The sequence below is a fragment of the Pristiophorus japonicus genome, chromosome 6 (assembly GCF_044704955.1).
Source record: "Pristiophorus japonicus isolate sPriJap1 chromosome 6, sPriJap1.hap1, whole genome shotgun sequence".
Classification (NCBI taxonomy): domain Eukaryota; kingdom Metazoa; phylum Chordata; class Chondrichthyes; family Pristiophoridae; genus Pristiophorus; species Pristiophorus japonicus.
The window spans coordinates 247,060,521-247,083,916 of NC_091982.1; the positions used below are offsets into that span (position 1 = coordinate 247,060,521).

Here is a 23,396-nt window from a genome sequence, read left to right on the forward strand (position 1 = left end):
TCCCTCCTTTCCCCTCCCTCCCTCCCTCCTTTCCCCTCCCTCCCTCCCTCCTTTCCCCTCCCTCCTTTCCCCTCCCTCCTTTCCCCTCCCTCCTTCCCCCTCCCTCCTTTCCCCCTCCCTCCTTTCCCCCTCCCTCCTTTCCCCCTCCCTCCTTTCCCCCTCCCTCCTTTCCCCCTCCCTCCTTTCCCCCTCCCTCCCTCCCTCCTTTCCCCCTCCCTCCCTCCCTCCTTTCCCCCTCCCTCCCTCCCTCCTTTCCCCCTCCTCCCCTCCGTCTCTATTCTCCCCTCCCTCCCTCCCTCCCTTCCCTCTTCCTCCCTCCCTTCCTCCTCCTCCTCTTTCCCCTCCTCCCTCCCTCTCCTCCTTTCCCTCCCTCCCTCCCTCCCTCCTTTCCCCCTCCCTCCCTCCCTCCCTCCTTTCCCCCTCCCTCCCTCCCTCCCTCCTTTCCCCCTCCCTCCCTCCCTCCTTTCCCCCTCCCTCCCTCCCTCCATCTTCCTCCCCCCCGCCATCCGAGCCCCCTCTCTCTTTCCCCCCCCCCCACCCCCGAGCCCCCTCTCTCTTTCCCCCCCCCCCGCCACAAACCCTCTTCTTTCTGCCGCCTCGTCCCCCCCCCCCCCCCCCCGTCTCCCCTGATCCTCATCTTTCCCCTCCCCTCCTCTCTGCCCAGACCCTCCTCTCCCCCCGGACTGTCTTCTCCCCCGACTAAGGGTCGAGACGTGGCCCTTGGCCGCGGCCTGGAGATGAAACCCTGGCCCCGGGGCCTCTCCCCAACTCCCAGCAGGCCGGGAAAATGGCGGAAGCTCTTCGTGTCGGGCTGTTTTGTTGGAAGTTGAATATATTTTTAATGGAGCGGAATATTCCCGGCAGCTGGAGCCTGGCATTCCCGGGAGAGGAGGTGTTTGCAGGGACTGGGATTGCCAGCAGTGTGGCTGGGGCCTGCAGCAGGATCTCAGTCTGACAGCTCTGGGCCCACAGTGTTAGCTCCAATCTCAGTCACTGCACACTCTGCAACACTCCAGTCGCTGCACTTTCACCAACATTCAGCCTGGGAAATGCCACAACTTGCATTTATATAGCAAATTAATAAAGCAAAACGTCCCAAAGGCGCTTCATAGGAGTGATTACAGTTCAGAATTGGTGACTCCCATCCACATAAGAAAGAGAGACTTGCTATTCTATAAGGCCTTTCATGACCACCTAATGACTCAAAGCACTTCATAGCCAATGAAGTACTTTTGAAGTCACTGTTGTCATGTGGGAAATGCGACAGCCAGATTGCGCACAGCAAGCTCCCACAAACAGCAGCATCATCATTATAGGCAGTCCCTCGAAATCGAGGAAGACTTGCTTCCACCCTGAAAAAGAGTTCTCAGATGGCTGAACAGTCCACAAACAGCACGGTGATAATGACCAAATAATCTGTTTTTGTTCTGTTGGTTGGGGGATAAATATTGGCCGGGACACCGGGGATAACTCCCCTGCTCTTCTTCGAAATAGTGCCATGGTATCTTTTACATGCACCTGATAGGGCAGACCGGGCCTCGGTTTAACGTCTCATCCGAAAGATGGCAGCTCTGACAGTGCAGCTCTCCCACAGCACTGCACTGGGAGTGTCAGCCTAGATTTATGTGGTGAACTCTCTGGAGCGGGACTTGAACCCACAGCTTCTCTGATACAGCCTTTTCATTCAGAAATAAATACTTCCCCAAGGTACTTCATTCAGGCAGAAAAGAGAACTTAATAGCCCAGCAAGTGCCCTTCCTCACCACGTGTGTTGAAGAGGCTGCACCCCAGGCATTGACCTGGCTCTGGCACTGACACAGCCGCTCTCCATCTGCAGCATTTTCTGTTTCTATAATGACGAGTCGTTTTATGTGTAGCTTCAGTGGTAATTCCAGTAAAACGGAGAACTTCACAGACTTGCGGGATGTCACGATATTTGCCTGAGAGTGTGAAGCTTCCTTTTTCTTACCCACTGGGATCTCAATAACGTGTATTGGATGTGTAAAATTTCCCCAGTGGTCACTTGCACAATGCTCACCCAACCCCACAATACAGTCATAGAAGCAAGCCTTCCAAACTTGGGGTCCTGGTGAGAGGGTGAGCGTCTTGCATTCTATAACACTGGGCTACAGTACTGGTGGTACAGGTCTGACACTGTATAACACTGGGGTACAGTACTGGGGGGTATAGGTCTGTCACTGTATAATGCTGGAGTATAGTACTGGTGGGTACAGGTCTGTTACTGGGGTACAGTACTGGTGGGTACAGGTCTGTCACTGTATAACGCTGGGGTACGGTACTGGTGGGTACAGGTCTGTCTCTGTATAACGCTGGGGTACAGTACTGGTGGTACAGGTCTGTCACTGTATAACACTGGGGTACAGTACTGGTGGGTACAGGTCTGTCACTGTATAACGCTGGGGTACAATACTGGCGGGTACAGGTCTGTCACTATAACACTGGGGTACAGTACTGGTGGGTACAGGTCTGTCACTGTATAATGCTGGAGTATAGTACTAGTGGGTACAGATCTGTTACTGGGGTACTGTACTGGTGGATAAAGGTCTGTCACTGTATAGCACTGGGGTACGGACTGGTGGTACAGGTCTGTCACTGTATAACGCTGGGGTAAAGTACTGGTGGTACAGGTCTGTTACTGTATAACGCTGGGGTACAGTACTGGTGGGTACAGATCTGTCACTGTATAACACTGGGGTACAGTACTGGTGGGTACAGGTCTGTCACTGTATAACACTGGGGTACAGGACTGGTGGGTACAGGTCTGTCACTGTATAACACTGGGGTACAGTACTGGTGGGTACAGGTCTGTCACTGTATAACACTGGGGTACAGGACTGGTGGGTACAGGTCTGTCACTGTATAACACTGGGGTGCAGTACTGGTGGTACAGGTCTGTCACTGTATAACACTGGGGTACAGTACTGGTGGGTACAGGTCTGTCACTGTATAACGCTGGGGTACAGTACTGGCGGGTACAGGTCTGTCACTGTATAACACTGGGGTACAGTACTGGTGGGTACAGGTCTGTCACTGTATAACGCTGGGGTACAATACTGGCGGGTACAGGTCTGTCACTATAACACTGGGGTACAGTACTGGTGGGTACAGGTCTGTCACTGTATAATGCTGGAGTATAGTACTAGTGGGTACAGATCTGTTACTGGGGTACTGTACTGGTGGATAAAGGTCTGTCACTGTATAGCACTGGGGTACGGTACTGGTGGTACAGGTCTGTCACTGTATAACGCTGGGGTAAAGTACTGGTGGTACAGGTCTGTTACTGTATAACGCTGGGGTACAGTACTGGTGGGTACAGGTCTGTCACTGTATAACACTGGGGTACAGTACTGGTGGGTACTGTTCTGTCACTGTATAACGCTGGGGTACAGTACTGGTGGGTACAGGTCTGTCACTGTATAACACTGGGGTACAGTACTGGTGGGTACAGTTCTGTCACTGTATAAGGCTGGGGTACGGTACTGGTGGTACAGGTCTGACACTAACACTGGGGTACAGTACTGGTGGGTACAGGTCTGTCACTATATAACACTTGGGTCATCATCATAGGCAGTCCCTCAAAACGAGGATGACTTGCTACCACGCCCAAAAAAAGGACGAGTTCACAGGTGTTTCAATGAAGGACCCAAACTACATCCTGAAGGGTGGAAGATGCCTGTGTGTGAATTTTTTTTTAACACGTGGTGGCCATTGCACACCAGCCACCAGACGGGTTTGACAGAGCTAGGTCTTGGTCCAGTGGCAAGGATTACCCAAGATGACTGGAGACCTGCTCTGCTGCACAGACCTGGTGCACACATGTATTGCAGAGTGGGCTGGCCCGTGCTGCCCCTGGGTATGGTACTGGTGGGTACATGTCTGTCACTGTATAACACTTGGGTCCAGTCCTACTGGGTACAGGTCTGTCACTATATAACACTGGGTTACAGTACTGGTGGGTACTGGTCTGTCACTGTATAACACGGGTACAGTTCTGGTGGGTACAGGTGTGTCAGTGTTTTACACTGGGGTACAATAATGGTGTGTACAGGACTGTTACAGTATAACACTCGGGGACTGTACTGGTGGGTACATGTCTGTCATTGTATAATACTGGGGTATAGTACTGGTGGGTACAGGACTGGTGGGTACCAGTCTGCTACTATAACACTGGGCCACAATACTGATGGGTACAGGTCTGTCATTGTATAACATTGGGGTGCAGTAATTGGTGGGTACAGGTCTGTCACTGTATAACACTGTTGGTGAGGGTTTAAACTAGCTTGGCAGGGGGATGGGAATCTGAGAATAGATTCAGTCCGGATGGGAGTAAAGCTGGAATTAGAAAGCAAAAATAAAGAAAGTGAGTTTGAAGGACAGAGGAAACAAGCAGGAAAAAAGGGTAAAAAAACAAATTTAAAGGCTATTTGTTTAAATGCCCGTAGCATTCGGAACAAAATATGAGTTGGTAGCTCAAATAGATACAAATGGGTATGGTCTGATAGCCATTACAGAGACGTGTTTGCAAGGTGACCAGGACCTGGAATTAAATATTCAGTCCGGAAGGACAGACAAAAAGGAGATGGGGTAGCTCTGTTGATAAAGGATGGAATCACTGCAATAGTGAGAAACGATATTGGCTCAAATGATCAGGATGTTGAAACAGTTTGGGTGGAGATAAGGAATAATAAGGGGGAAAAGTCATTGATGGGCGTAGTCTTTCGGCCCCCTAACAGTAGTAACTCTGTTGGTCGGAGCATAAACCAGTGGGGGCTTGTAAAAATGGAACAGTAATAATCATGGCTGATTTTAACCTCCATATTGATTGGACAATCACATTGGTCAGGATAGCCTTGAGGAAGAGTTCAGAGTGCATAAGAGATGGGTTCCTTGAGCAGTGTGTAATGGGACCAACCAGGGGGCAGGCTATCTTTGATCTGGTCATGTGTAATGAGACAGGATTAATAAAGAAATTCCTAGTAAAAGATCCCCTTGGAATGAGTGACCATAGCATGGTTGAATTTCAAATTCAGACGGAGGGTGAGAAAGTTGGATCTCTAACCAGCGTACTAAGCTTAAATAAAGGAGAGTACAAAGGTATGAGGGCAGAGTTGGGTAAAGTGGACTGGGGAAATAGATTAAAGTGTAGGACGGTTGATGAACAGTGGCATACATTTAAGGAGATATTTCACAATTCTCAAGAAAAATATATTCCAGTGAGCAGGAAAGAGTGTAATAGAAAAGATAGCCATCTGTGGATAACTGATATCCAATTAAAAACAAGGGCTTACAAAGTGGCCAAAACTAGTGGGAGGTCAGACGATTGGGAAGCTTTTAAAAGCCAGCAAAGAATGACACAAAAACTGATTAAGAAAGGGAAGATAGACTATGAAACAAAACTAGCACAAAATATAAAAACAATAGCAAGAGTTCCTATAGGTATATAAAAAGGAAAAGAGTGGCGAAAGTAAATGTTGGTCCCTTAGAGGACGAGACCGGGGAATTAGTAATGGGAACATGGAGATGGCAGAAACGCTGAACAATTATTTTGTATCAGTCTTTACGGTAGAGGACACTAACAATATCCCAACAGTGGATAGTCAAGGGGCTATAGGGGGGGAGGAACTTAACACAATCACAATCACTAAGGAGGTGGTACTCAGCAAGATAATGGAACTAAAGGCAGATAAATCCCCGGGACCTGATGGCTTGCACCCTAGGGTCTTAAGAGAAGTAGCGGCAGGGATAGTGGATGCATTGGTTGTAATTTACCAAAACCCCCTGGATTCTGGGGAGGTCCCAGCAGATTGGAAAACTGCAAATTTAATGCCCCTATTTAAAAAAAGGAGGCAGACAAAAAGCAGGAAACTATAGACCAGTTAGCCTAACATCTGTGGTTGGGAAAATGTTGGAGTCCATTATTAAAGAAGCAGTAGCAGGACATTTGGAAAAGCAAAATTCAGTCAGGCAGAGTCAGCATGGATTTATGAAGGGGAAGTCATGTTTGACAAATTTGCTGGAATTCTTTGAGGATGCAATGAACAGGGTGGATAAAGGGGAAACAGTAGATGTGGTGTATTTGGGCTTCCAGAAGACATTTGACAAGGTGCCACATAAAAGATTACTGCACAAGATAAAAGTTCACGGAGTTGGGGGTAATATATTAGCATGGAGAGAGGATTGGCTAACTAACAGTAAACAGAGAGTCAGGATAAATGATTCATTCTCTGGTTGACGATCAGTAACTATTGGGGTGCCGCAGGGATCAGTAGTGGGACCCCAACTATTTACAATCTATATTAACGACTTGGAAGAAGGGACTGAGTGTAACGTAGCCAAATTTGCTGACGATACAAAGATGGGAGGAAAAGCAATGTGTGAGGAGGACACAAAAAACCTGCAAAAGGACATAGACAGGCTAAGTGAGTGGGCAAAAATTTGACAGATGGAGTCTAATGTTGGAAAGTGTGAGGTCATGCACTTTAGCAGAAAAAAAATCAAAGCGCAAGTTATTATGTAAATGGAGAAAAATTGCAAACTGTTGTAGTACAGCGGGACCTGGGGGTACTTGTGCTTGAAACACAAATGGATAGTATGCAGGTACAGCAAGTGATCAGGAAGGCCAATGGTATCTTGGCCTTTATTGCAAAGGGGATGGAGTATAAAAGCAGGGAAGTCTTGCTACAGCTATACAGGGTATTGGTGAGGCCACACCTGGAATACTGCGTGCAGTTTTGGTTTCCATATTTACGAAAGGATATACTTGCTTTGGAGGCAGTTCAGGGAAGGTTCACTAGGTTGATTTTGGAGATGAGTGTTTGACTTCTGAGGAAAGGTTGAGTAGGTTGGGCCTCTACTCACTGGAATTCAGAAGAATGAGAGGTGATCTTATCAAAACGTACAAGATTATGAACGGGCTTAAGGTAGATGCAGAGACGATGTTTCCACTGATAGGGGAGACTAGAACTAGGGGGCATAATCTTAGAATAAGGGGCCGCACATTTAAAACTGCGATGAGAAATTTCTTCTCTGAGGTTTAAGTCTGTGGCATTTGCTTCCTCAGAGAGCTGTGGAAGCTGGGTCATTGAATAAATTTCAGACAGAGATTGACAGTTTCTTAACCGATAAGGGAATAAAGGGTTATGCGGAGCGGGCAGGGAAGTGGACCTGATTGGATCAGCAATGATCTTACTAAATGGCGGAGCAGGCTCGAGGGGCTATGTGGCCTACTCCTGCTCTTATTTCAAGTGTTCTTGTGTTGTGTATAATACTGGTCTGTTACTCAAGACACTGGGGTACAGTACTGGGTGGGTGCAGATCTATCTCTGTTTAACACTGGGGTGCAGTACTGGTGGGTACAGGTGTGTCACAGTGTAACACTGGGTACAGTACTGGGAGATTCAGGTGTGTCACAGTATAACACTGGGATACAGTACTGGAGGTTACAGGTTATTACAGTATAACACTGGGGTACATGACTGGTGGGTACAGGTATGTCACAGTATTATACTGGGGTACAGTACTATGGGTACAGGTATGTCACTGTATAATACTGGGGTAAAGTACTGGTAGGTACAGGTCTGTCACTGTACAACATTGGGCTACAATACTGGTGGGTACAGGTGTGTCACTGTATAACACGGGCACAGTACTGGTGGGTACAGGTATGTCACTGTATAATACTGGGGTAAAGTACTGGTAGGTACAGGTCTGTCACTGTACAACATTGGGCTACAATACTGGTGGGTACAGGTGTGTCACTGTATAACACGGGCACAGTACTGGTGGGTACAGGGCTGCCATGAAAACACTGGGGTTGGGGTACAGTACTGGTGGGTACAGGCCTGTCACTGTATAGTACTAGGGTACAGTACTGGTGGGTACAGGTCTGTCACTGTATAACACTGGGGTACAGTACTGGTGGGTACAGGTCTGTCACTGTATAACACTGGGGTGCAGTGTTGGTGGGTACAGGCCTGTCACTGTATAACACTGGGGTACAGTACTGGTGGGTACAGGTCTGTCACTGTATAACACTGGGGTACAGTACTGGTGGGTACAGGTCTGTCACTGTATAACACTGGGGTACAGTACTGGGGGGTACAGGTCTGTCACTGTATAACACTGGGGTACAGTACTGGAGGGTCATCATCATAGGCAGTCCCTCGGAATCGAGGAAGACTGCTTCCACTCCTGAAGTAAGTTCTTGGGTGGCTGAACCATCCAATATAAGAGCCACAGACTCTGTCACAGGTGGGACAGTTAGTCGTTGAGGGAAGGGATGGGTGGACTGGTTTGCTGCACGCTCTCTCTGCTGCCGGAGTCACAGTTTGGTTCGCCCCCTACGGGGCACAACGGACATGATCTTTGCAGCGCGACAGCTGCAGGGAACAGCGCCTGCCCTCATACATAGCCTTTTTCGATCTTACAAAGGCCTTTGACACGGTCAACCGCGAGGGTCTATGGAGCGTCCTCCTCCGTTTCGGATGCCCCCAAAAGTTCGTTACCATCCTCCGCCTGCTCCACGACGACATGCAGGCCGTGATGCTTACCAACGGATCCATCACAGATCCAATCTATGTCCGGACCGGGGTCAAACAGGACTGCGTCATCGCCCCAACCCTCCTCTTAATCTTTCTCGCTGCCATGCTCCACCTCCGTCAGTAAGCTCCCCGCTGGAGTGGAACTGGAGGGTACAGGTCTGTCATTAACACTGGGGGTCCTCATCATCATCATCATAGGCAGTCCCTCGAAATCGAGGAAGACTTGCTTCCACTCTAAAAGTGAGTTCTTAGGTGACTGTACAGTCCAATACGGGAATTACAGTCTTTGTCACAGGGGGGGACAGACAGACAGTCATTTAGGGAAAGGGTGGGTGGGACTGGTTTGCCGCACGCTCCTTCCGCTTCCTGCGCTTGTTTTCTGCATGCCCTCGACGATGAGACTCGAGGTGCTCAGCGCCCTCCCGGATGCTCTTCCTCCATTTAGGGCGGTCTTTGGCCAGGGATTCCCAGGGGTCGGTGGGGATGTTGCATTTTATCAAGGAGGCTCTGAGGATGTCTTTGAAAAATTTCACCTGCGCTTCTGTGGCTCATTTGCCGTGTAGGAGTTCCGAGTAGAGCGCTTGCTTTGGGAGTCTTGTGTTGGGCATGTGGACAATGTGGCCTGCCCAGCGGAGCTGGTCGAGTGTGGTCAGTGCTTCGATGCTGGGGATGTTGGCCTGATCGAGAACACTGACGTTGGTGCGTCTGTCCTCCCAGGGGATTTGCAGGATCTTGCGGCGACATCGTTGGTGGTATTTCTCCAGCGATTTGAGGTGTCTACTGTATATGGTCCACGTCTCTGAGCCATACAGGAGAGCGGGTATCACTACAGTGCTGTAGACCATGATCTTGGTGCCAGATTTGAGGGTCTGATCTTCGAACACTCTCTTCCTCAGGCGACCAAAGGCTGCGCTGACGCATTTCCTGGGTCATGACGGGAGCCGACGACTCCAGGACGGACCACTGCCTAATCCGTTTCATCATCAATATTAATATAGCCCCAAAGCGGCGACGGCAACAGAAGCAGTGTCGCAGAAAAATCAATGCAAGGGCACTCGATCCAGCTAAGAGAGCCCTATACAGCGAGCGCCTCACTGCCAACCTGGCAACCGTCGATGACCCCAAGACGCAGAATGCCCACAGCACTTGGTCTGCCCTCCAGGCCACCATAACCAGTCCCTGCGAAGAGGCGCTCGGTCACTTAACCAGGAAACACCAGGACTGGTTTGATGAGAATGACCAGGAGATCCAAGAGCTAATAAATCGCAAGTGCACGGCATTTCTGAACATAAAACAGCAACCCAACTCGGGAGCAGCAAAGCAGCTTTACAGACGGCGTAAGGCTGAGGTCCAACGAAAAACTTGCGACCAGAAGAATGGATGGTGGATGGAGAAAGCGCAGGAGACTCAGCAGCTGGCCGACAGCCATGATGTGCGAGGATTCTTCACCGCAGTCAAGTCCACATATGGCCCAAACACCCAAGGCCCCACCCCACTGCTAGCCAAGAACGGGGAGACACTCATCAAGGACACCGAGGAGTAAGGACCTGCTGTAAGGAGCACTTCTAATATCTCCTTAATCGAGACTCTGCCTTTGACACGAGTGTCCTTGACTGCATTCCGCAGCATGTTACCCGCCACCATCTCAGCAACACCCCAGCCCAGCAAAAGGCCATCCATCAACACTGGGGTACAGTACTGGTGGGTACTGGTCTGTCACCGTATAACACTGGTACAGTACTGGGGATACAGGTCTGTCACTGTATAATACTGCGGTACAGTACTGGTGGGTACAGGTCTGTCACTGTATAACACTGGGGTACAGAACTGGTGGGTACAGGTCTGTCACTGTATAACACTGGGGTACAGTATTGGTGGGTACAGGTCTGTCACTGTATAACACTGGTACAGTACTGGGGATACAGGTCTGTCACTGTATAACACTGCGGTACAGTACTGGTGGGTACAGGTCTGTCACTGTATAACACTGGGGTACAGTATTGGTGGGTACAGGTCTGTCACTGTATACCATTGGGGTACAGCACTGGTGGGTACAGGTCTGTCACTATATAACACTGCGGTGCAGTACTGGTGGGTACAGGTCTGTCACTGTATAACACTGGGGTACAGTACTGGTGGGTACAGGTCTGTCACTATAACACTGGGGTACAGTACTGGTGGGTACAGTACTGGTGGGTACAGGTCTGTCACTGTATAACACTGGGGTACAGTACCAGTGGGTACAGGTCTCACTGTATAACACTGGGGTACAGTACTGGTGGGCACAGGTCTGTCACTGTATAACACTGGGGTACAGTACCAGTGGGTACAGATCTGTCATTATATAACACTGGGATACAGTACTGCTGGGTACAGGTTTTACACTGTATAACATCGGGCTACAGTACAGGTCTCTCCAACACTGGGGTACAGTACTGGTGGGTACAAGTCTGTCACTATAAAACTGGGGTACAGTACTGGTGGGTACAGCTCTGTCACTGTATAACACTGGGGTACAGTACTGGTGGGTACAGGTCTGTCACTGTATAACACTGGGGTACAGTACTGGTGGGTACAGGTCTGTCACTGTATAACACTGGGGTACAGTACTGGTGGGTACAGGTCTGTCACTGTATAACACTGGGGTACAGTACTGGTGGGTACAGGTCTGTCACTGTATAACACTGGGGTACAGTACTGGTGGGTACAGGTCTGTCACTGTATAGCCGCAGCGTCTTGTGTTGTGGGAGCAGTTTGAGAGGATGAAACGGCAACTGTCTGCATATATATAGCACCCTTAATGTAGTAAAACATTTCCAGAAGTGATTGTCTGACAACATATGGCACTGAGCCACATAAGGAGATACTGGTCAGGAAACCAAAATCATGATCAAAGATGTAGATTTTAAGAAGTATCCTAAAGGAGTAGAGAGAGGTGGAGAAGCAGAGAGGTTTAGGGAGACAATTCCAGATTCTACGGCTGAGACAGCTGAAGGAACGGTCGCTAATGATGGAGTGATTAAAATTGTGGTTGTGCAGGAGGCCAGAATTGGAGGAAAGCACATAACTCAGAGAGTTGCAGGGATGGAGGCGATTACAGAGCTAGGGAGGAGTGAGGCCACGGAGGGATTTGAAAACATGGATGAGAATTTTTAAATTGAGCCATTGTCGGACCGGAATCCAATTAGGTCAGCGAGCACAGGAGGTGATGGGTAAGGGGCTGCAGAGTATTGGAGGAGCTCAAGTTTACGGAGGGTAACACTCTATAACCCGTGCTGTACCTGACCTGGGAGTGTTTGATGGGACAGTGTAACATAGAAAATAGGTGCAGGAGTAGGCCATTCGGCCCTTCGAGCCTGCACCACCATTCAATAAGATCATGGCTGATCATTAACCTCAGTAGCCCTTTCCTGCTTTCTCTCCATACCCCTTGATCCCTTTAGCTGCAAGGGCCATATCTAACTCCCTCTTGAATATATTCAGTGAACTGGCATCAACAACTCTCTGCGGTAGGGAATTCCACAGGTTAATAACTCTCTGAGTGAACAAGTTTCTCCTCATCTCAGTCCTAAATGGCTTACCCCTTATCCTTAGACTGTGTCCTCTGGTTCTGGACTTCCAGACTTCCAGAACATCGGGAACATTCTTCCTGCATCTAACCTGTCCAGTCCTGTCAGAATGTTATATGTTTCTATGAGATCCCCTCTCATCCTTATAAACTCCAGTGAATACAGGCTCAGTCGATCCAGTCTCTCCTCATATGTCAATCCTGCCATCCCGGGAATCAGTCTAGTGAACCTTCGCTGTACTCCCTCAATAGTAAGAACGTCCTTCCTCAGATTAGGAGACCAAAACTGAACACAATATTCCAGGTGAGGTCTCACCAAGACTCTATACAACTGCAGTAAGACCGCCCTGCTCCTATACTCAAATCCGCTAGCTATGAAGGCCAACATACCATTTGCCTTCTTCACCGCCTGCTGTACCTGCATGCCAACTTTCAATGACTGATGTACCATGACACCCAGGTCTCGTTGCACCTCCCCTTTTCCTAATCTGCCGCCATTCAGATATATTCTGCTTTCATGTTTTTGCCCCCAAAGTGGATAACCTCACATTTATCCACATTATACTGCATCTGCCATGCATTTGCCCACTCACCTAACCTGTCCAAGTCACCCTGCAGCCTCTTAGTGTCCTCCTCACAGCTCACACAGCCACCCAGCTTATTGTCATCTGCAAACTTGGAGATATTACACTCAATTCCTTAATTTAAATCATTAAAGTATATTGTAAATAGCTGGGGTACCAGCACTGAGCCCTGCAGCACCCCACTAGTTGCTGCCTGCCATTCTGAAAAGGACCCGTTTTTCCCGACTCTCTGCTTCCTGCCTGCCAACCAGTTCTCTATCCACATCAGAACATTACCCCCAATACCATGTGCTTCAATTTTGCACACCAATCTCTTTTGTGGGACCTTGTCAAAAGCCTTTTGAAAGTCCAAATACACTACATCCACTGGTTCTCCCTTGTCCACTCTATTAGTTACATCCTCAAAAAATTCCAGAAGATTTGTCAAGCATGATTTCCCTTTCATAATTCCATGCTGACTTGGACCGATCCTGTCACTGCTTTCCAAATGCGCTGCTATTTCATCTTTAATAATTGATTCAAACATTTTCACCACTACTGATGTCAGGCTAACCGGTCTATAATTCCCCATTTTCTCTCCCCCTCCTTTTTAAAAAAGTGGTGTTACATTAGCTACTCTCCAGTCCATAGGAACTGATCCAGAGTCGATAGATTGTTGGAAAATGATCACCAATGCATTCACTATTTCGATGGCCAGTCCCTTAAGTACTATGGGATGCAGACTATCAGGCCCTGGGGATTTATTGGCCTTCAATCTCATCAATTTCCCTAACACAATTTCCCGCCTAATCAAGATTTCCTTCAGTTCCTCCTCCTCACTAGACCCTTGTTCCTCTAGTATTTCCGGAAGGTTATTTGTGTCTTCCTTCGTGAAGACAGAACTGAAATATTTGTTCAACTCGTCTGCCATTTCTTTGTTCCCCATTATAAATTCACCTGAATCGGACTGCAAGGGACCTATGTTTGTCTTCACTAATCGTTTTCTCTTCATGTATTATAGAAGCTTTTGCAGTCAGTTTTTATGTTCCCAGCAAGCTTCCTTTCATACTCAATTTTCCCCCTCCTAATTAAACCCGTTGTCTTCCTCTGCTGAATTCTAAATTTCTTCCAGTCTTCAGGTTTGCTGCTTTTTCTGGCCAATTTATATGCCTCGTCCTTGGATTTAACACTATCCTTAATTTCCCTCGTTAGCCACGGTTGAGCCACCTTCCTCGTTTTATTTTTACTCCAGCCAGGGATGTACAATTGTTGAAGTTCATCCATGTGATCTTTAAGTGTTTGCCATTGCCTATCCACCGTCAACCCTTTAAGTATCATTTGCCTGTCTATTCTAGCCAATTGACGTCTCATACCATCGAAGTTAGCTTTCCTTAATTTAGGACCCTAGTCTCTGAATTAACTGTGTCACTCGCCATCTTAATAAAGAATTCTACCATATTATGGTCACTCTTCCCCAAGGGGCCTCGCACAACAAGATTTCTAATTAGTCCTTTCTCATTACAGAGGAAGCTTTACTCTGTATCTAACCCGTGCTGTACCTGTCCTGGGAGTGTTTGATGGGACAGTGTAGAGGGAGCTTTACTCTGTATCTAACCCGTGCTGTACCCGCATGGTAGTGTTTGATGGGACAGTGTAGAACATAAGAAATAGGAGCAGGAGTAGGCCACCTAGCCCCTCGAGCCTGCTCCACCATTTAATAAAATCATGGCTGATCTGATCATGGATTCAGCTCCATTTCCCTGCCCGCTCCCCATAACCCTTGATTCCCTTATGAGGCGGTAAAGTGGAGTTGAGATCGAATATCACCCATGATTTTATTGAATCTTATTGCCTGCCTCAGCTCTTCGGCTGCTGAAACCCTCATTCATGCCTTTGTTACCTCTAGACTTGACTACTCCAACTCACTCCTGGCTGGCCTCCCACAGTCTACACTACGTAAACTTGAGGTGATCCAAAACTCAGCTGCCCATGTCCTAACTTGCAACAAGGCCCACTCACCCATCACCCCTGTGCTCGCTGACCTACATTGGCTCCCGGTTAAGCAACACCCTGATTTCAAAATTGTCATCGTTGTTTTCAAATCCCTCCATGACCTCGCCCCTCCCTACCTCTCTAATCTCCTCCAGCCCCACAACCATACCCCTCCCCCTCCCCCCCCCCCTCCCCCACCCACCTGAGATGCCTGCGCTCCTCTAATTCTGCCCTCTTGAGCATCCCTGATTATAATCACTCAACCATTGTGTTGTGTATATGTAAAGCATGCACTCCCATGTTCCGCCACCAGGGAGCTTATCCCTTGACGACCCGAGGGATCCCAGCATCCCTTGGGAGCACTGTATATAAGCCGGCCCCTAAGGCCTGTTCCTCACTCTGAAGTGTCTTATTAAAGACTGAGATCACAGTTACTTTAACCTCCCTATGAGCAGCCTCATCTGTGTTAGGAACGTAATACATTGGTGGCTGTGCCTTCTGTTGCCTAGGCCCCAAGCTCTGGAATTCTCTGCCTAATCCATTCCCCTTCTCTACCTCTCTTTCCTCCATCAAGACGTCTTTAAAGCATACTTATTTGACCGGGCTTTTGGTCACCTGCGCTAATTGCTACTTATGCGACTCGGTATCAAATTTTTTTAATCTCATAATACTCCTGTGAAGCGCCTTGGGACATTTCACTATGTTAAAGGCGCTATATAAATACAGTTGTTGCAACGTTCTTGCCCAGACTCTTGGCCTGTCTATATACCCTTGTAGCCTCTTTGCATCCTCCTCACAACTTACATTCCCACCTAGCTTTGTATCGTAAGCAAACTTGAATATATAAAACACTCCCAGGGCAGGTACAGCATGGGGTTAGATACAGAGTAAAGCCCCCTATACACTGTCCCATCAAACACTCCCAGGGCAGGTCCAGCACGGGTTAGATACAGAGCAAAGCTCCCTCTGCACTGTCCTATCAAACATTCCCAGGGCAGGTACAGCACGGGTTAGATACAGAATAAAGCTCCCTCTACACTGTCCCATCAAACATTCCCAGGGCAGGTACAGCACGGGTTAGATACAGAATAAAGCTCCCTCTACACTGTCCTATCAAACACTCCCAGGGCAGGTACAGCACAGGTTAGATACAGAATAAAGCTCCCTCTACACTGTCCTATCAAACACTCCCAGGGCAGGTACAGCACGGGTTAGATACAGAATAAAGCTCCCTCTACACTGTCCCATCAAACATTCCCAGGGCAGGTACAGCACGGGTTAGATACAGAATAAAGCTCCCTCTACACTGTCCCATCAAACACTCCCAGGGCAGGTACAGCACGGGTTAGATACAGAGTAAAGTTCCCGCTACGCTGTCCCATCAAACAGTCCCAGGGCGGGTACAGCACGGGTTAGATACAGGGTAAAGTTCCCGCTACGCTGTCCTATCAAACAGTCCCAGGGCGGGTACAGCACGGGTTAGATTGAGTGTTGCCCACCCATCACCCTCCGTAAACTTGAGCTCCTCCAATACTCTGCTGCCCATGTCGTAACTCGCACCAAGTCCCATTCACTCATCACCCCTGTGCTCGATGACCTACATTGGATCCCAGTCCGGCAATGGCTCAATTTAAAAATTCTTATCTATGTTTTCAAATCCCTCCGTGGCCTCGTCCTCCCTATCTTTGTAATCTCCTCCATCTCTGCACCCCTCTGAGTTATGTGCTTTCCTCCAATTCTGGCCGCCTGCACAACCCCGATTTTATAGAAGGTAGATTATGAAAGTAAACTAGCATGAAATATAAAAACAGATAGTAAGAGTTTCTACAGGTACATAAAAAGGAAAAGATTGGCTAAAGTAAATGTTGGTCCCCTGGAGGATGAGACTGGGGAATTAATAATGGAGAACAGGGAAATGGCAGAGACGTTGAACAAATATTTTGTATCGATCTTCACAGTAGAAGACACTAAAAACATCCCAATAGTGGATAATCAAGGGGTTTATAGGTAGGGTGGAAATTAATACAATCACTATCACTAATGAAGTAGTACTAGATAAAATACTGGGACTAAAGACAGACAAGTCCCCTGGACCTGAATGCTTACATCCTCAGGTCTTAAGTGGCTGCAGAGATAGTGGGTGCTTTGGTTGTAATCTACCAAAATTCCTTGGATTCTGGGGCGGTCCCAGCAGATTGAAAAAGTGCAAATGTAACGCCCCTATTTTAAAAAAAGGAGGCAGAGAAAAAGCAAGAAACTATAGACCAGTTAGCCTAAAGTCTGTCGTTGGGAAAATGCTGGAGTCCATTATTAAGGAAGCAGTCGTAGGACATTTGGAAAAGCATAATTCAATCAAGCAGAGTCGGCATGGTTTTATGAAAGGGAAATCATGTTTAACAAATTTGCTGGAGTTCTTTGAGGATGAAACGAGTAGGGTGGATTTCCAGAAGACATTCGATAAGGTGTCTCTCAAAAGGTTACTGCACAAGATAAAAGCTCAGGGCTTGGGGATAATATATTAGCATGGATAGAGGATTGGCTAACTAACTAGAAAACAGAGAGTTGGGATAAATGGGTCATTTTTCGGTTCGCAAATAGTGGGGTGCCGCAGGGATCGGTGCTGAGTCCTCAACTATTTACAATCTATATTAATGACTTGGATGAAGGGACCGAGTGTAATGTAGCCAAGTTTGCTGATGATACAATGAAGGGTGGAAAAGCAAATTGTGAGGAGGACACAAAAAATCTGCAAAGGGATATAGACAGGCTAAGTGCGTGGGCAAAAATTTGGCAGATGGAGTATAATGTGGGAAAATGTGAGGTTATCTACTTTGGCAGAAATAATAGGAAAACAAATTATAACTTAAATGGAGAAAAATTGCAAAGTGCTGCTGTACAGAGGGACCTGGGGATCCTTGTGCATGAAACACAAAAGGTTAGTATGCAGGTACAGCAAGTAATCAGGAAGGCAAATGGAATGTTGGCCTTTATTGCAAGGGGGGTGGAGTATAAAAGCAGAGAAGTCCTGCTACAACTGTACAGGGTGTTAGTGAGACCACACCTGGAGTACTATATACAGTATTGGTCTCCGTATTTAAGGAGGGATATACTTGCATTGGAGGCATTTCAGAGAAGGTTCACGAGGTTGATTCCAGAGATGAGGGAGTTGCCGTATGAGGATAGGTTGAGTAGGTTGCGCCTATACTCATTGGAGTTCAGAAGAAGGAGAGGTGATCTTATTGAAACATATAAGATAATGAGGGGGCTCGATAAGGTTGCTGCAGAGAGGATATTTCCACTCATCGGGGAAACTAAAACTAGGGGGCATAGTCTTAGAATAAGGGGGCTGCACATTTAAAACTGAGTTGAGGAGAAATCTCTTCTCCGAGGGTTGTAAATCTATGGAATTCTCTGCCCCAGAGAGCTATGGAGGCTGGGTCATTGAATATATTTAAGGCGGAGATAGACAGATTTTTGAGCGATAAGGGAGTAAAGGGTTATGGGGAGCGGGCAGGGAAGTGGAGCTGAGTCCATGATCAGATCAGCCATGATCTCATTGAATGGCGGAACAGGCTCGAGGGGCCAAATGGCCTACTCCTGCTCCTATTTCTTAAGTTCTTATGTAATCTCCTCCATCCCTGCAGCCCTCCGAGTTCTGTGCTTTCCTCCAATTCTGGCCTCCTGCATAACCCCGATTTTAATCACGCCATCATTAGCGGCCGTTCTTTCAGCTACCAAGACCCTAGATTCAGGAATTGTCTCCCTAAACCTCTCTGCTTCTCCACCTCTACTCCTTTAGGATACTTCTTAAAACCTACATCTTTGATCACGATTTTGGTTACCTGACCAGTATCTCCTTATGTGGCTCAGTGCCATATGTTGTCAGATAATCACTCCTGGAAATGTTTTACTACATTTAGGGTGCTATATAAATACAGATGGTTGCAGTTTCATCCTCTCAAACTGTTCTCACAGCACAACATGCTGCCAGATCTGTACCCCCCAGTACTGTACCCCAGTGTTATACAGTGACAGACCTGTAACCTCCATTACTGTACATTAGCGAGCACAGGGGTGAAGGTTGAGAGGGACTTGGTCCGAGTTAGGACACGGGCAGCTTAGTTTTGGATCACCTCTAGTTTACGAAGGGTACAATGTGGGAGGCCAGCCAGGAGTGTGTTGGAATAGTCAAGTCTAGAGGTAACAAAGGCATGGATGACGGTTTCAGCAGCTGATGAGTTGAGGCAAGGACGGAGACGGGCAATGTTACGGAGATGGAAATAGGCGGTGTTAGTTGTGCTGCAGATATGTGGTCGAAAGCTCCCTTCATTTATAAAGCTCACATTATAAATGGAATATAAAGTGGAAAAATGTGAGGTTATCTACTTTGGTAGGAAAAATAGAAAAGCAGAGTATTTTTTAAATGGTGAGAGATTGGGAAATGTTGGTGTTCAGAGGGACCTGGGTGTCCTTGTACACGAATCACTGAAAGTTAACATGCAGGTACAGCAAGTAATTAAGAAAGCAAATGATATGTTGGCCTTAATTGCAGGAGGATTTGAGTATAAGAGTAAAGACGTCTTACTGCAATTACATAGTGAAACCGCACCTGAGTATTGTGTACACTTTTGGCCTCCTTTTCTGAGGAAGGATACACTTGCGATAGAGGGAGTGCAACGAAGGTTCACCAGACTGATTCTTGGGATGGGGGGATTGTCCTATGAGGAGAGATTGAGCAGACTACGCCTATATTCTCTAGAGTTTAGAAGAATGAGAGGTGATTGTTGTGTATGGAGAAAGAGTCAGACTGAACACTGTGAGCTCAAAGTAAAGTGTGACCGTAGTCTTTTATTGCAGGTCTCCAGATTGCCTCTCCAACCTGTGAAGCCTTCTTGAATACCTGTGCTCCCAAGGGATTGTGGGATCCCTTGGGACTCCGGGAATGAGCCCTCTGGTGTCTATACAGAGTAAATACAAGTCCACATATATAACAGTGACCTCATTGAAACATACAAAATTCTTACAGTGCTTGACAGGGTAGATGCAGGGAGGATGTTTCCTCTGGCTGGAAAGTCTAGAACCAGGGGTCACAGTCTCAGAATAAGGGGTCAGCCATGTAGGACTGAGATAAGGAGAAATTTCTTCACTCAGAGGGTGGTGAATCTTTGGAATTCTCTACCCCTGAGGGCTGTGGAGGCTCAGTCATTGAGCATATTCAAGACAGAGATCGATAGATTTTTAGATATTAAGAGAATCAAGGGATATGGAGATAGTGCAGAAAAGTGGAGTTGATGTAAAAGATCAGCCATGATCTGATTGAATGGCAGAGTGGACTCGAGGGGCCAAATGGCCAACTCCTGCTCCAATTCTTATGTTGTTCTAATGGGACAGTGTAGAGGGAGCTTTACTCTGTATCTAACCCATCCTGTACCTGCCCTGGGAGTGTTTGATGGGACAGCCATGAACACATTGAATGGCGGTGCAGGCTCGAATGGCCGAATGGCCTACTCCTGCATCTATTTTCTATGTTTCTATGACAGTGTAGAGGGAGCTTTACACTGTATCTAACCCCATGCTGTACCTGCCCTGGGTGTGTTTGATGGGACAGTGTAAAGGGAGCTTTATTCTGTATCTAACCCTGTGCTGTACCTGCCCTGGGAGTGTTTGATGGGACAGTGTAGAGGGAGCTTTACTCTCTATCTAACCCCGTGCTGTACCTGCCCTGGGCTGTGTATTGCCTGCAATGAGATGGTTCTCCAGTTCTCAGTAGCAGCATCTCTGACCTTAATGAGAAAAAAATTGCATTGATTTAACACCTTAACCATCCTCAGGATGAGCATCAAAACACACACAAAAAAAATGAGGTTTGCGTATATCTACCACCCCTAAAATCAGATGTGTTGTCTGTAGGGTTTCCGTAGGGTTTTGGCCGATTGAGTAGCAAGTGGGGAGTTCCGACGGGAATTGCTCTCTGCAAATTGTTTGGTGCGGAGCTGGCCGGTGACTTATGACGGGCAGCTTTTGGAATCTACTTATCTCTGGTGCTGAATCAAAATCCCTGCCGTTTTTGTGTGTGTGTGTGTGTGTGTGTGTGTGTGTGTGTTGAGTGATTTATAAAGTGGGCGCAGCTCACAGTGGCAAGAGCTTGCATTTAGATAGCCCCTTTTAACGGAGCAAAACGTTCCAAGGCGCATTTTACACCGAGCTACATATGGTGATATTAGGACAGGTGACCAAAAGCTTGGTCCAAGAGGTAGGTTTTAAGGAGCGCCTTGAAGGAGGGTAGAGAGATTTAGGGAGAGAGTTCCAGCGCGTGGGGCCGTGGGAACAGAAGGCATGGCCGCCAATGATGGAGCAATTATAATCAGGGATGCTCAAGAGGCCAGAATTGTAGGGGCCCAGATATTTTGGGGGCGGGGGAGGGGGGGAATTGTGGGGCTGGAGGAGTTTACAGAGATAGGGAGGGGTGAGGCCATGGAAGGATTTGAAAACGAGGATGATCATTTTAAAATCAAGGCGTTGCTTAACCGGGAGCCAATGTAAGTTCGAGAGCACGGGGTGAAGGGTGAGGGGGACTTGGTGCGAGTTAGGACACGGGCAGCAGAGTTTTGAATCAGCAAGTTTATAGAGGACGAGGCCAGCCAGGAGTGTGTTGGAATTGGCACTGGATGATGAGGTTGTGTGGTGCTGTATCTATAGTATCCTCCTACATTACAACAGACTTCACTTCCAAAAAGTTCTTCATTTGGCTGTAAAGCACTTTGGGGCATCCTGATGTCATGAAACGTGCTATGTAAATGCAAGTTCTTTCTTTCTATGAGGACCCAGAGCCTCTATAAGCTTTAGAAAGTAGCCAGTGCTAACCCCGTCTTAGTTACGGCATGTTCGTGTGTGCTGTTGCTACGCCAACGCACTCCTGGCTGGTCTCCCACATTCTACACTATGTAAATTTGAGGTGATCTAAAACTCGGCAGCCCGTTTCCTAACTCACACCAAGTCCCGCTCACCCAACACCCCTGTGCTCGCCGACCGACATTAGCTCCCGGTTAAGCAACGCCTCGATTTCAAAATACTCATCCTTGTTTTCAAATCCCTCCATGGCCTCACCCTCCCTATTTCTGTAATCTCCTCCAGCCTCATAACCCCCCCCCCCGAGATGTCTGCGCTCCTCTAATTCTGCCCTCTTGAGCATCCCTGATTATAATCACTCAACCATCGGTGGCCGTGCCTTGAGCTGCCTAGGCCCTAAGCTCTGGAACTCCCTGCCTAAACCTCTCTGCCTCTCTACCTCTCTACCTCTCTTTCCTTCTTTAAGACGCATTTGCCGTAATTTCTTCTGACGTAGCTTGATGTCCAATTTTTTTTTGTCTGATAACACTCCTGTGAAGCGCCTTGGGACATTTCACGACAGTAAAGCGCGATATAAATATAAGTTGTTGTTGTTGCCTCGGGACCCACAGGTCACGAGTTGAAATCCCGACATACATAAGAACATAAGAATTAGGAACAGGAGAAGGCCATCTGGCCCCTCGAGCCTGCTCCGCCATTCAAAAAGATCATGGCTGATCTGGCCGTGGACTCAGCTCCACTTACCCGCCCTCTCCCCATAACCCTTAATGGTTAAAAATCTATCTATCTGTGATTTGAATACATTCAATGAGCTAGCCTCAACTGCTTCCTTGGGCAGAGAATTCCACAGATTCACAACCCTCTGGGAGAAGAAATTACTTCTCAACTCGGTTTTAAATTGGTTCCCCCGTATTTTGAGGCTGTGCCCCCTAGTTCTAGTCTCCCCGACCAGTGGAAACAACCTCTCCGCCTCTATCTTGTCTATCCCTTTCATTATTTTAAATGTTTCCATAAGATCACCCCTCATCCTTCTGAACTCCAACGAGTAAAGACCCAGTCTACTCAATCTATTATCATAAGGTAACCCCCTCATCTCCGGAATCAGCCTAGTGAATCGTCTCTGTACCCCCTCCAAGGCTAGTATATCCTTCCTTAAGTAAGGTGACCAAAACTGCACGCAGTACTCCAGGTGCAGCCTCACCAATACCCTATACAGTTGCAGCAGGACCTCCCTGCTTTTGTACTCCATCCCTCGCAATGAAGGCCAACATTCCATTCGCCTTCCTGATTACCTGCTGCACCTGCAAACTAACTTAGTGTCTGATTAAGGTTAACGGGTCCTTGACGGCGCCCCTTCGCTTTGGGAGAGGGGTGCGCCAGGGATGCCCCATGTCCGGCCAGTTATACGCCGTTTGCGTGGAGCCTTTCCTGCGCCTCCTGCGGACGAGGTTGACGGGACTGGCTCTGCAAGGGCCGGGCGTGGAGGTCATCCTCTCGGCTTACGCCGATGACGTGCTCCTCGCGGTAGAGGATCCCGCTGACCTGAGGAGGATGCGTGAGTGCCAGGAGATTTACTCGGCCGCATCCTCCGCCAGAATCAACTGGGAGAAATGTTCCGGACTCCTGGTGGGTCAGTGGCAGGTGGACTCCCTGCCGGAGGAGCTCAGGCCTTTTGCCTGGAGCACGACCCATCTCCTCTATCTGGGAGTCTACCTTAGCCCTGACGAGGAAGCCTGGCCGGCGAATTGGCAGGAGCTGGAGGCCAAGGTCGCCGCTCGCCTAGGGCGCTGGACAGGACTGCTCCGAGTGCTGTCCTACAGGGGCCGAGCGCTAGTCATAAACCAGCTGGTGGCCGCCATGTTG

The 23,396-nt window shown here is 48.0% G+C and overlaps 1 protein-coding gene across 1 annotated transcript in view; it reads left to right on the forward strand.

Annotated features, from left to right (window-relative positions):
- Positions 1 to 23,396, forward strand: part of LOC139266022 (segment polarity protein dishevelled homolog DVL-3) — a 205,149-nt gene that overhangs the window by 1,386 nt on the left and 180,367 nt on the right. The gene's annotated exons all lie outside the window — the stretch shown is intronic.